This window comes from Triturus cristatus, chromosome 2_1 (assembly GCF_964204655.1).
Source record: "Triturus cristatus chromosome 2_1, aTriCri1.1, whole genome shotgun sequence".
Classification (NCBI taxonomy): domain Eukaryota; kingdom Metazoa; phylum Chordata; class Amphibia; order Caudata; family Salamandridae; genus Triturus; species Triturus cristatus.
The window spans coordinates 151,720,623-151,735,050 of NC_140581.1; the positions used below are offsets into that span (position 1 = coordinate 151,720,623).

Sequence of the window (14,428 nt, forward strand, 5' to 3'; positions counted from 1 at the left end):
ATCTACAAAAATCCACCCATCCCGCATTCCCCCAAGTCTTCTGAGAAAAATGGTACCTCACTTGTGTGGGTAGGCCTAGTGCCCGCGACAGGAAACGGCCCAAAACGCAACATGGACACACCACATTTTCACAGTGAAACCGGATCTTTTTTTGCAAAGTACCTAGCTGTAGATTTTGAACCCTAGCTCTGCCGGCACCTAGAGAAACCTAGCAAACCTATACATTTTTGAAAACTAGACACCCAGGGGAATCCAGGATGGGGTGACTTGACTGGCTCTCACCAGGTTCTGTTACCCAGAATCCCTTGCAAACTTCAAAATTTGTTAAAAAAGCCAAATTTTCCTCACATTTCTGTGGTGGAAAGTTCTGGAATCTGCGTGGATCCACAGAATTCCACCCACCCACCCCACATTCCCCAAAGTCCTCCGAGAATGGCCCAAAACCTATTGAGGCGACATCAAAATTACCTATCACAAAACAACCTGGTTTTGTAAGAGGGGACCCATGAGGTTTTGGCCCCGGGCCAAATGGAGGCCTATGCTGCGGCCCTGCAGGCCTCCTTGGCTCCTCCTCCCCTTCCTGGGACGTCTGCGGATCCCTTGCCATGTGCGGGGACTTCTGCGACAGGTTCGGCATCAGGTCCGGTGGTGTCGTCGGGGTGCGGCCCTACGGGATTCCCTCCTTCGGAAGACGGCACCCCCGTGGGGGTCCCTGTGGTGTCGCGGGAGGTTGCCGGGACTCTGGGCTCGCCCTCGGGTCCCCCTCAGTCCTCTGGGCAGGCTGCGGCCTTGTCCGAGGCCGAGCTGACGCTGCTTAGGCACCGGCAGCTGCTGGCCCTGGCGGCGCCGCAGGGGCTGGCTAGGGGCCGGGGCACGTCCCTGGGCCCCCCTCGTCTCCCCACGCAGGCAGCTGCCTCGTCGGAGGTCGAGTCTGCGCCTTTTCTGTGCCGTTCTTTGTCCACCCGGCTCCGACCCCGCCCCGTTCTCCTGCTGTGCAAGTTGTGACAGAGGTCGTCCCGGTCGACGTTGAGCTGACGCCGGTGTCGGACTCCACAGCGCTGTGCCGGCGTCGGGTCGTTCATTCGTCTTCGGAGGCCCCCTCTTCTCCAGAGGTTCGGCAACTGTTCATCTCTTCCTCCCCGGAGACGGGACGTCGCGTCGTGGCCTTTCCCCCGGCGTCTTCCAAGGGGGGCTCTTCACAGTCCCCATGCCCACAGTCTTCCCCGGAGATGCCTCAGTCCCCCCATTAGGCAGTCAACCTCCCCCCATTCTGAGCTTGGCCTTTTCTTCCTGCGGTTGGGCTGGGGGACGGCTGGCTTAGCTTACGGCCGTCACCCACGGAGGAATTGCTCTCCCCACCGCGTTGCCCTACGGAGGCGAGTGCTGCCTTCGCCCAGGCAGTCTCCACGGCCGCGGGGATTTTGCCCATGGGCGACCCGGCTGCCCATTTCCCCGCGGAGCATTTGCTTGAGGTTCTCCATCAGGGCTCTGGTGGACAGGAGCTGCTTCTTCCCTTCGCTCCATAATTCTCTCTTGAGGGCCTGGGGGCATCCTGCCACGGGGGACCCGGTGCCCCCGCCGCTCCTGCACCGCCACCATCCTGCTCCGCATGATCCTGTCTGCCTTTCCTTCCACCCTTCTACCAGGGGCCCTCTTCTGCAGACTGCCTTTCCCTCCTTGCCATCGGTGTTGTTTCCTCCGTCGCGGGAGGCCCGGTTGTTAGATTCATGGGGGTGCAACATCTTCGCCTCCTCCAGTGCTGCCTTGCAGGCGCTCAACACGCTGTGTGTGTTGGCCAGAGCCACTTCTTGTTTGTGGGATTCAGCGGAGTCCCTTCTGTCTTGCGCTCTCCAGGAGGGTGCCTGCACTGATCTGCGGCACCATGTGTTGGATGGCCGGGAGCTGGCGGCGTTTATTCTTCGCTCGGCTCTGGATGTCTCTGAGGCGCTTGGTCGCACCATGGCTTCTTCAGTGGCTCTCCGTCGCCATACTTGGAGGGGGGATATTGTTTTCCCTGAGAATGTTAGGGAGCGTCTGGTTGACCTCCCATTTGATGGCGCTCTTTTGCTAGTATGGATACTCACAATTTCGGAAATGTGCAAATATCCACTGTTTCTAAACTCTATATTTTGTTCCAATTTCAGAAATACATAGGTGTCTTTCATACCGAATGTTTCCATGGATATATTTTCCCAGATTAATTGCTATCTACCCAGTACATAATAAAAAAACCATTGCAAGACGCTGCTCAGTTATTGGCTCTGGGTTCGTCGGGTTCTTGGTGAACCTACAAGTCCTATATATCCCCACAACCAGAAAGGTCCAGCGGATGTAACGGTATATTGCTTTCAAACAGCTGTCATAATTAGAAGAAGTTACAGGTGAAAACGTTGACACAAATGGCTGTTTTTTCAACTAATTTAAAAATTTTCCTATATTCAACTGTTAGTTTCTATGTAGAAACCTTGAAGGCTCTACATAAATCACCCCTTGTTGAATTCAGAATTTTGTCTATTTTTCTAAAATGTATAGCTTTCCAGGATCCATTATTGCTTCCATACCCATTTCTACCATTAACTGGAAGGAGATTGAAAGCACACAAAATAGCAAAAATAGGCTATGTCCCAGAAAAATGCCATAACTGTGTAAAATATTTTGGTTTTCTGACTAAAGTCTGCTTGTCCCTAAAAGGTGGGAATATGGTGATTTCAGCACCACAACCCCTTTGTTGATACCATTTGCGGGGGGAAAAACAGACGCTTTCATCAGTAGCCCTTTTTTCCCATTTTTCCCCCAAAAACTAAATGTAGCTGTATTTTAGCAAATTTCTGGGTCCCCTCCAGTGGAATCCACAAACCCTTGGTACCTTTAGAATCCCCATGATGTTGGAAGAAAAGAACGCAAATTTGGCGTGGATACCTTACGTGGTCAAAAAGTTACAGGGGCCTAAGCGCGAACTACCCCAAATAGCCAAAAAAAAGGCTTAGCAGGGGTGGGCGGGAGGCCTAGCAGCAAAGGGGTGAATTAACATTTGTTATGCAGGTCATTCTTCAAACCCTGGATAATGGAGCTTTGGGGGCTGAAGAATGGTAGATAGTAAACTTTCTAAGCAGATTGATTTAGCTTCTCTGGATCCTGTGATGACTGAGGTCAGCCTGAAGTGTAGGGAAGCAGGATTGTGTTCTTTGAATATACAATGCAGCGGTCTATAGTGGAGCTGTAAATATCGTCAAATTTGAGGGAGCTGTAGGCAATCTAAAACACTGCCAACATGCTTGGGAACTCCATAAGAGTTGCAGCTGCTTTAGTAAATACAAAAAAGTAGTCTTGTGTTATGTGAGCCAATAAGTTGGTACATGATCGAGGTTCTTGACGATGGTCAGTTGTTGGGGAAATATTTGTGTGTAACCTGGATACTTAAAATTGTGTGGACTCTGAGTAGAATATTTTGTCGTACAGAATGCCTCCCTTCACCTGGACTGGTTGAATCAGATTTGCCGGTTTGCTTCCTCTTAGACTTATAGGCACACACCTTATAACATGGAGTTACTGTGCGGGGTAGGGCCGTGCATCTGAGGTGGACGGGTTCATACCTCCCCAGTGGAAAATCAATCAATCAAGGTGTTTGTTAAGCGCGACTCTCACCCGTAAGGGTCTCAAGGCGCTGGGGGGAAGGGGGTTGCAGGTACCAGTACATCAAGGAGGGGGTCTGTTGAAGAGCCAGGTTTTGAGGTTTCTTGCGAAGACGGGGAGCGATGTTGTCTATCTGAGGTGGAGCGGAACGTCGTTCCAGGCTCTGGCTGCGAGGAAGAAGGAGCGGCCGCCGATCTGGTCTTTGTGGTGCGGGGGACAGCGGCATAGGAGAGCTGGGCTGATCGTAGGGTCCTTTGGGGTATGTGGAATTTGAGTCGACTGTTCAGGTATGCTGGTCCGGTGTCGTGGAGGGCCTTGTGAGCATAGGTGAGCATCTTCAAGGTGACTAGCTTCGATGGGGAGCCAGTGGAGTGTGCGCAGGTGCTGGGAGATGTGGCAGTGCCTTGGCAGGTTAAGGACCAGTCTTGCGGCAGCATTTTGGATGTTCTGTAACTTGGGGGTGTGGTTTTTGTTTATTCTGGCATAGAGTGCATTGCCGTAGTCGAGTCTGCTGATGACCAGGGCGTGAGTGACGGTCTTTCTGTGTACGAGGGGGATCCATTTCAAGGTCTTACGTAGGAGGCGGAGGGTGTGGAAGCAAGAGGACGATACGGAGTTGATCTAGCGGTCCATTTTGAGCTCTGAGTCAAGGATGATTCCCAGGTTGCGTGCGTGGTCCGTGGGGGTGGGCGGGCTTCAGAGGGGTGGCCACCAGGTGTCGTTCCAAGCATCGGGGTTTGGGCCCATGATGAGTACTTCCATTTTGTTGGTGTTTAGTTGTAGGCAGCTGTTTTTCATCCATTTGGCGACGGCTTCCGTGCCTTCTCGGAAGTTGTGTCTGGTGGTGTTGGGTTCGTTGGATAGGGAGAGGATGAGTTGGGTGTCGTCTGAGTATGACACAATGTTGAGTCTGTATGTTCTGACAATGGGGGCTAGCGGAACCATATAGACGTTGAGGAGCGTAGGGCTGAGGGAGAACCCCTGGGGGACTCCGCAGGGTGTTGGTGTGAGGTCCGAGTGGAAAGGGCGGAGTCTGACCCACTGCTTTCTGCCAGAGAGGAAGGAGCCGATGCAGTTGAGGGCCTTAGCTTGGATCTCTGCGTCGTGGAGTCTGCATATTAGGGTGCAGTGAGAGACTGTGTCGAACGGCGCTGAGAGGTCAAGGAGGATGAGGGCTGCTGTTTCTCCTTTGTCCAGTAGGGTGCGGATGTCGTCTGTTGCGGCCAGGAAGGCGGTTTCCGTACTGTGGTTTTTTCTGAAGCCGGATTGGGAGGAGTCGAGGATGTTGTGCTCTTCGATGAATGTGGCGAGTTGGCTGTTGATAGCTTTCTCACTGACTTTCGCTGGGAACGGGAGCAGGGAGATGGGTCTGTAGTTTTTGAGGTCGGTGGGGTCCGCCGAGGGTTTCTTCAGGAGGGGGTTGATCTCAGCGTGTTTCCAGTCATCGGGGAACGAGGCGGTTGCCAGGGAGCGGTTGATGGTGTGGCAGAGCATGGGTGCGATGGTGTCGGCGACTGTTGAAAATGTGGTGGGGGCAGGGGTCCGTGGGGGCCCCAGAGTGGATTGACTTCATCGTCTTCAGTGTGTCTTCGGTGGTGAGGGCTGCCCAGTTGTAGATAGCTGGCTTCAGGGTGTCGGGGGTGGTTGGTGAGGGTGCAGTGTGTGGGTAGTCTGTGTCGAAGTTGTGGTAGAGGCTCTTGATTTTGTGGTGGAAAAAGGTGCTGAGTTTGTCGCAGAGGTCTTGTGAGGGAGGGATGTCGATGGACTCGCTGGTGGGTTGGGTGGACTCCTTGATGATGTTGAAGAGTTCTTTGCTGTTGTGTGCATGAGTTGAGATTCTGTCTTCAATCGCTTTTTTCCTCGTTTTTCTGATGAGTTGGTGATGGGTGTTGCTGGTGGCTCTGAAGTTGTTGTGAGCTTCTGTGTATTTGGTGTTCCTCCAGGCCTTTTCGTGGCGGTGGCAAGTGCGTCTGGACTCTCGAAGTTATGTGGTAAACCATCTAGCTTTCTTGGCATTGGTGTTGTTGTTTTTCTTGGGCTATGGTGTTGGCGCTGTCAGAGATCCATCTGTGCAGGGTTCGGGCTGCGGTATTGGGGTCATCGTTTTCCGCGATGGTTGGGGTGGAGTTGCTGAGTGATGAGGTTAGCTGGTCGTCGGTGATTCTGGGGTCCAGTTGGTTGTCGAGGTGAAAGTTGAGGTCTCCCAGTAGGGTGCAGTTGGTGGACACGATGGCATGTGGGAAGATGATGTCCGTGATGGATTTGGTGAAAAGTCCGTAGGGTCCAGGGGTTCCGTAGATGAGGGTTCATCGGAGGGTGGAGATGGGGTTCGCCAGTATCTTGAAGTGAAGGTGTTCCATCAGGTCTGTGGGCTCGTCGGGCAGAGTGCTCAGACAGAGGGTGGATTTGTGGACGATGGTGATTCCTTCTCCTGGGCGGGTGGGGCGGTCCTTCCTGGAGATCTTGTATACTTGGGGAATGGCGATGCCCGGTCCTGAGGTGGTGTTGGTCCAGATTTCGGTGAAGAAGGCTACGTCCGGGGTGGTGCTGTCGAGGAGGTCCCAGATTTAGGTGGCGTGTTTGTGGAGGGATCGGACGTTGAGGTGGATGCATTGCAGGGTTATCGGTTCGGTTGTGTGCTTGCCGGTGGGTTGCGCTGGGTCCGCGGTCTTGGCCGTGCTGCATGTGTGCCGGCAGCGGTGATATCTTGAGGGTCCGTGGGTGTCGCCCGGTTATGCTAGCTTGCAGTTGTTGTTGCGGCCTGGGTTGAGTGCGTGGGTGGAGTGCCGTTGGGTCGTAGCGTTGGCGGTGCAGAGATCCAGGGTGTCCTGCGCTGGTCACGGTCGGGTCGCGGATGGGTGCAGACAGGCTTGCCATTGGTACACCTTCGGCACGCCAGCGGCGCGGCCACACAGCGGCCGCCATTAAGTAGGGCTCGGGCAGGGCTGGACAGCTGGGAGGCGGGGAGGGGAGCTGGATTGGGCTGGTCATGCTAGGGGAGAGGGGCTGCGGGGGCAGCAGCTTCGGGGAAAAACAGGCAGAAAAAGGCAAAGGAAAAAGTCAAAAAGAGGGGGAAAAGTGCAAATAAGGCAGCAAAAGTGCAAGCAAAGTGGAGGAAAGACAGAGGACACAGAGGAGAGTGAAAGGGGGAGATTGAGATAAGGGTAAATAACGAGTGAAAAACAGAGGAAAGACACAGAAGGAGAGTTAAAGGGGGAGATAGAAACGAGGGAAAAAACAAGGGAAAAAGCAGAGCGAGAGAAAGGAGACAGAAGTCCACTGGACTACCAGGGATGAGGTGCAGGTAAAACCTGCGGGTGGAGGAGGGCCTTGAGCATCAACACTCAAGAGTGCAGGGGCTCGGGGGAAGGCCTCACTTAATGGTGGAGCTGCGAGGGAGGGAGAGCAGTATCACCGACAATGAGTCTGTGATCTTGCTCAGGTCACTGCGGTGTGCACCGTGGTCTTCTGGTATGGTTAACCGCACGTTGAGTTTGTGATCACTCACCTCACAGAGATCTAGATGCTGCTTCATGAAGTATGATTCTGTATCCGCGTGCTGGAAGGCGGCCAGTACAGGTTTGTTCATCTGGTAGCACCGCCGCAAGATTGTGTCTAAAAACCGTAACTTTCACCCTAATCCTTGCTACTAGTGCTAGTTCTAAAACCTCAGGACTGACTTTTTCCTCATGGTTGTGCGAAAGCTCAGGTCTAACATCTTAAATGGCACAATCCTATTTCTTGATTTTAGAAGCACAGCCATCACTTGCACAGCCTGCAGTACGGAGGCTGGAGCTCAAGTGAAATGGCTGCCATTTGAAGAGCATTGCTATTATTTGCAACCAGTCACATCACAACAGGGTAGGGGTCATCTTGGGGCCATGTGTCTGTGTGGACCTGAACATTTCCTGCGGGGTGTTTTATTGTAAACAAACTTTAAATGTCAGTATCTGGCACAGGCCACAGTTTGTGATTTTCGGAAATGTATTTTGCGATTATGTGTGATGCTTTGTGCTCCTTCGTGCTTGCTTTTGCTTGGGGGGGGGGGGGGGGGGAGGGGGCAGGGGGGAGGGGGGGTTGTTCCGCCGGCAGCCCTGCAGCCTATTTTGTCCTGTGAAATATCACTTGTCATGTAGTCAAGAAGAGCTGTAACTTGGCAGAGATCACATAAAGGCACTTTTTTGGTTTCTGGATTTTTTTACAGAGAGACTGGTTCTTAGAAGCATTTTATAACAAGCATTTGCAATGCAGTCGGTCTCGCTTTTGGGACCTTATATATGTTTAGCTATGCAGCACATTAGCCTGGGTGCTGAAACAGCTACTGTCCTTTAACATGGAGGGAAAGTAAGCACCAAACACGCCAGAAATGGGAACACATGGAGAGAAATATTGGTGGAAGAAATTCTGCTGTGAGGGAGTGGGAGGCGGTCTATGTATGTCCTTGTTGTTTTATTGATTCTTTAATTGTGGTCACTGACGTGTTGAACCTCTCCTAAAATCCCCGTCAAGCCGGCAGAGTAACGCAAGGCGGGCGATGCTGTTTTATTTTAGCTGACTGAGAAAAATAAACAATGTCATGAAAGGCTTGACGCCCCAATAACAGCAGTTAAAGAATCCGCAAAAACAGAGATCTCTGGGGCCCACCAGAGCCTGCTCTCCCGGGGAGCGCTTGGAGAAGTGGTGTCAGACAGGCATCTTGTTCCCTTTGACCAGTGCCTGGAAACATTAAAAAAAAAACAAAAGCACAGCTTCACAGCTGTGCGTGCATCTCATGTGCGTGCATCTCATGACCACGCACATGCACATATGTGTATAGTGCAAGCTTGATAGAAGGCGTTATAAATAAATGTATTGCACTCCGAATACGATCACTAATTACATAACAATAATGAAATACCCGAATACCACTGATCTTTTATGTTTCAAAGGAGAGGGGGGCGTGAGAATACAGTCTCTGCCTGAAACGCACAATGTCCAACCAGGAATCCTGGCCTCAAATCCCAGCTTCCCCACTTGACCAACCTGTGTGATCCGAGGTCATTGCTGTACTTCACAATGTATCAAACCAGACTGAGAGCGCATTGAAGTAATTCATTACAAGATCCCACTATTACACAGTTAATAGAAAATATTTGCGCTTTGTATTTAATAACAGTATACGCTATTTAAACAAAAAGCATTACAGTGTGAAACATTTTGGATACCTAGCGGCAATGCCATTAGGCTTTGAGGCTATTCACATATAAAAAAAAAAACTACGACACTGAGAAATGTTGAAAATACATTTGCTCCAATTTAAAGTTATTGTCATGTTTTCATGAGATTTGTTACATGACTTACTTAACATCTTTTGACGACTCGGCTCGTGCTTCGGTTCTTAGTGCAGTGCGTGTGCCCCCCCCCCCCCCTCCCCCCTAGGAATTGTAAGTCTACCACCCCCCTGAGTAAGTACATCCCTAAACCTCACACGGCTCCAAAATAATTCCAAAATAATTCTCACATACAACAGGCTATAATTTGAGCACCAATAAAGCGATCTGTGAGGGATATGCAAGCGCTATAATAAAACGCTAAAGGTATTCTCAAAATGAGGTCGGAGCACAAAACACCACAAACAAGGACACCCACACACTCTTCCGCTAACAAAGGTAGTATCTAGCTAACAAAGGTCCTGGCGCAGGGATAAACAGTGTGACATTCACTATCCTTAACTGGGCGAGAAGGCCGGGCTGGGTCATGTGTACGAATAACTTCTCCGTGACATTTTGAACACAAGGATGAACACGAGCACGGGCTTTTCTATCATCATGCTGACACATTCTGGGAACTGCAGTTTTCGTTAACTTCAACGCAACCAATTGGAGTGTCACACCTGACAACAACAAGTTTGACAAAAAATAATGCACAGGACTGTAACATGTTGAGCTTCAAGGCGCTAGCATCTTCTTGTAACCTCAAAGCCATGTACCCTCTGGGCACAGAAAAAGATCCCCAAAAAGGTCAGGTGCATTATTAAATAAAATACCCCCTCTCATTCCCAATATGCCTACAACAATGGTGTACATATAGACTGGGTGCCGCTCTTGCATGCCACCCCTGCTCCCGGGGTGCCAAGCACCTCGCACACCTGTCTCTATCCTCGGGGCGCTACGCCCCCACTTGCATTAAAAGTACTTATGATTGGCTGAAAGAGGTTTGACATCCCAAAAACACAACCCCTGGATGGTTCCCTTACGCAACTTTTATTCCTATCACTCATATTATTGTTGTCATGCTACTGGTGGTTGTCTTCCCTCTGCAGACTGGGAAGCACCTGGCGTCCGTAATGTGACCACACAGGTATGAAGGATGGGATGCCGACAGGATATAAGTTTGGTAGTAAAAGACAATTTCCACGCGAGGCCACAAGCCATGGCAAATCGGGTTTCCAATTCTCGCCCGGCCCGCGGCTTTCACAGATAGTGATCAGACTCCTGTGAGTTCCCGGTCAGGTCTGCTCCTTCTGGAGTCAGTTGGCTCAGGGTGAGTTTGGCATGGACGGGGGTAAAATAAGCTGAGCTACCGCACAGTTCGCAGCGGCCCGGGCAGGGGCGAGCCGTTTGCAGCAGCACTGCAAGCGGCGCCATGATTATTGAATTTGCGGTGCCGCACGCAAACAGGCCAATGCGGAGCCCTGCCTTCTTCAAAACAGATATGTGTTTCTAGCCAACTGAAGTGAACTCGGTTTACCGACATAGTAAAGATGGCCACCAGGTTCTCTGAATTTGAATTTGTGCCCTGCAGGTTACATCCAGGTTTTGGCAGTAGACTATCAACCTACTGAGACATTTAGTTGTGCAGCATGTGAATTCTATCGCTGCATGGTCTGCAACCATGTGGGCCGGGAACACTGGATGTCCGGTCTTCGCGCTTTGTTTTCGGGCCCTGCCTGCAACCAGGCATGGGCGCCTGACTTCCGGGTCGGGTCGCGCTGCTTCCTCCGGCTCCAAAGTGTGGGGTGGGCTCCCGCCTCATAGAACACAGAATGCGGAGTGGGCTCCCACTTAACCACAATAAAGGGTGGGCTCCCGCTCACACAGTGGCACAAACTGCGAGGTGGGCGTGCTTGTAACAGCGCACTACTTTAAAACAAACATTTGCAATGCAATATGACTCGCATTTACGCGAGACGTATTGCATTACAACTGGGAGTGCAGGGGTTTAAGAAGATACGGACGGGAGTGGAGGGGTAGATGGAGGTGTGAGAAGTGCCGAACTGCGGAAGGTGGTGGGGGGACACAGGGCAGAAAATAGTGTTGGAGTAAAGGCTCCAATAGCCAGGGAAGGATACAAATGACAAGAAGGCCGTTTGGAGGAGGGACTAACAAGCCTAAAACCAATCAGGAGGCAGTATTTAAAATGTAAGCCAATCAAAAAGATCGGCAGAAAGTGGGCGGAGCTTCCAGAAAGCTTCCACGCTATAGTATATACTGCATTTCTCAACGAGACAGCGCAAACGCTGCCTAGGCGAGACCTAAAAATTGTTCAGAGCAACTGATAGCATTTTGAAAAAATAGCCTTGGATCATTATTCACAACATTTCTGTAAAATAAAATTTCGAAATCTTCCAAAAATGATTAGTTTTACTCTGGTGCTTACTACTCCAAACTTAGTTCTCAGTGTGTGGTACCAAAGTCATCACACACTGAGAACCAGGCCCCTGAGTGGGTTCTGACACGTGGGCACAGATACTATGTCCACGTGTCAGAATCCATTCAGGGACCAAGGGGAAAGTAGGTGTTACTGGCCTTTTAACGCTGATGTCCCGGTGCCTGACCTACTCTGGCACTTCAGCCCCGGTGCCAAGTGTAACCTTTCCAGACTAGACTTTCTGGGTAGTGAGGGTGAGCAACCAAAGGCTTCTCAAAGAGGTAGTGTATGAGCAGGGGTAGAGACTCTAACATCAGATACTTATTCAACATAAAATAAATGTTGTCCAGAACAAGTGTTCCTACTCACCAAAACGTAATACTACAAAAAAAATAGGGTCAGGCAACTTTAATTTTCCTGATGTTGGTCAAGGAATGTGGCTGCTCCTTAAAAATAGCACCACAGACTCAGGAGGACCCAACCCCCAAACAACAAGGACCCTCCCCGTTGTTGGTGGTCACTGGTCCCCCAACCACAGTGTCACCTAAGAGCAGAGTCACCACAAGTTGGTCTACCCCTGCCCATGGGTGGCATCCTCATGATAATTATGGGGAGGCCGGAGACCCCTTTCTTAGACTCACATCGTAACCTATTGCACTACCATGATTTAGTCCATGCTTCTGTACTGCCCAATGCTCTGGGCACACCGTCTGACCTTCCCCTTCTTGGACAGTCTTCTCCCTGCAGGGTCAGAACTAATTTCCTTCTCTCAGCATGCAAGGCGGACTCCCGAGCACCAGGCAGTCCCAAAGCTCTCCCAGCAAGATTTTGCAGACTTCATTTGATGGCCCCACAACTCTGAGACCAATGGTCATGCCCACTAGCCATGGATCTTAACAGTTCTTTGAGTACTCTGGTCATGAAGAAACGGGAACTGGGACCCAGTGAGATAGTTTGGGTTTGATTCTCATAGTCTGTTCCCTGGTAAGGGATGTTGATCCCAATGTCTGTGTGTGGAACCAGTTTGGAGCCCTCCCTATTCAAAAGCACCTTCTTTTTCAGAGCAGACACAATCTTTGTTTGGATGTGATGACTCTCACATCAGGTACATGATGCTGCTCTCCTAACTGAGTCACCCAAGCGTAACCAAAAAGAAATATGAAGAGACTATACGTGCCAGTCATCCAAATTCTGAAATAGCACTCTGAGTAGAGCCAAGGGGGCAGACCCTGCCTACAAGCTTCCATCTGAACAAGAAAAGCAAGGCCCATTCTCGATAATCAGCCAAATGGCAGAGCTCAGGAAGGGCTGTTCAGCAGGGCCTTGCTACCACAGATTAGTGCTGCATTTTCACAGCAGCCCTATGTCCACCCTCCCACATCTCATTGTAACATTCTACTCTGGAATGCAACTCTTGTTGTCTGGGGAGCCTGTACCAAAACCATCTTGTGTTTTATAAATGGCATCCAAAATGGATCCCACTGGGGCCACACACTCACAATAACCAAGGAATCCTGCTACCCATCACAATACAAGCTGCACGCACATGGGGACGGAAGTGTGAGTGTCTACTGTAGGCACCACACTCACGCCTATATAGGAATAAGATCTGGTTAGTATTATCAGACAGCAGGACACTGTCCCCACTGCCTAATGTATATGTCACAAGAGATGGACGGTAGTCTCGCATAGACTAAATAGTGTGCTTTGTTTACTCCTCCCAACCTCGGGGTCAGGTCCTCAGTCTCATGGTCTGTTACAAGGCCATGGCATCTGCGCACATGCAGGATTATCGTATGTGCTGGGCCAAAAATGTCAGGAAACCAGATAACGTACAGCAGTGATTTCTGTGGTCGGGGTTGCACGTCTGTACTAACATGCTGGGGACATTCCTGTCCCAACACCACACAAAAGAGTAGTGAGGCAGATGGTGCATATCGTCCTGTGGACAAGTACCAATGCCAAGGTTGGGGCGAGGGGTGGGTAAACAATATTTAGAATCGTTTTGTCAACTCCTACTTTCAAAGTTTTTTTGGTCACTTTGAATTGTGCATCATGTCAGTTTAGCAAGGTTGACAATCTGAAGCCCCTGAGCTCTCGCCAGGCAACTAATGACTAGTTTTTAGAAAATCTGAATCGCGTTTCAAGGTTATTTTTTAGATATAGCTGTGTGTCTAGGACCACTGAAATCACCATAAGGGTAGTCTGGATTGGTGCAAGGTGCCCACTTACATAAGTCTACACCATATACCTAGCCAGCTTCTTACACTGACACAATGGAAAATTAAGAGAATTCATACAAGATTTTAATTTTTAATTGGAGTGGAAAGTGAGGACGTTATTCCCCTTCAGTAAAGCGCAACAATGCCAGATTATTATAGACCTGAATTATATTCGTTGATATCGAGCACAAAAGGGTTTTTGTGCTACTGATATTCTGAACTCACACATTTGAAAGAGCTTGCATAAATGGTAATGAAGAAAAAAGATGTTGGGGGAAATAAAATATTTGTCTAAGATCACACAATTTAGGCAGTGAGTAAGGTTTTCTGATTTCACTTTGTACAAATCATCCAGGAAATCTGTATCTTATGTCTTTCCTTAGATAAAGCTTTGTTTTTACCTCTTTGTGCTGTTTTTGCACACCGTGACCTCGACCATGCCAAATAGAAGCCTTTACATGAGCATCAGTTAGTTACTTTACACAAGGGCACATTCTTTGTGTACAGGCATGGGGAGATTAAGCGAATTGCCCAGGAACACAGGATTTTGAGACTCGAACCTGGGTCCTCAGTTCCAAAGTCGGCAGCACTGGCCATAGTGCCACTTCCTGAGTAGATGTAAGGAGGGAGGGAGGCAGAAGTCCCATAAAAGCCTGGCTCGTTATGGGCTCGAGGTTCCAGCAGGACCTTAAGCTGAACCAGAGCCAGGGTTCAGGTTCGAGCCTGGCTCCAGTTTTCAGTGGCTCTACCACCTCTGGCCACAGCAGATCTACATCCGCCATAGTGCACTCTTGTGAGTATTGATTTACACCTGCAGGCAATGCCCCTCAGGGTGAAAGAAAGGATGAGGAAATAGCTTTCCACACTGGGAATTGGACACCCACATATTTACTCTGGGTACGGGCAAAGGGGGTTCACCTCCGTAAAAACATTTTAAACTGTTG

General features: G+C 50.1%; 1 protein-coding gene across 1 annotated transcript in view; it reads left to right on the forward strand.

The window, feature by feature from the left end:
* Positions 1-14,428, forward strand: part of PIK3C3 (phosphatidylinositol 3-kinase catalytic subunit type 3) — an 855,016-nt gene that overhangs the window by 718,373 nt on the left and 122,215 nt on the right. The window lies entirely within an intron of this gene.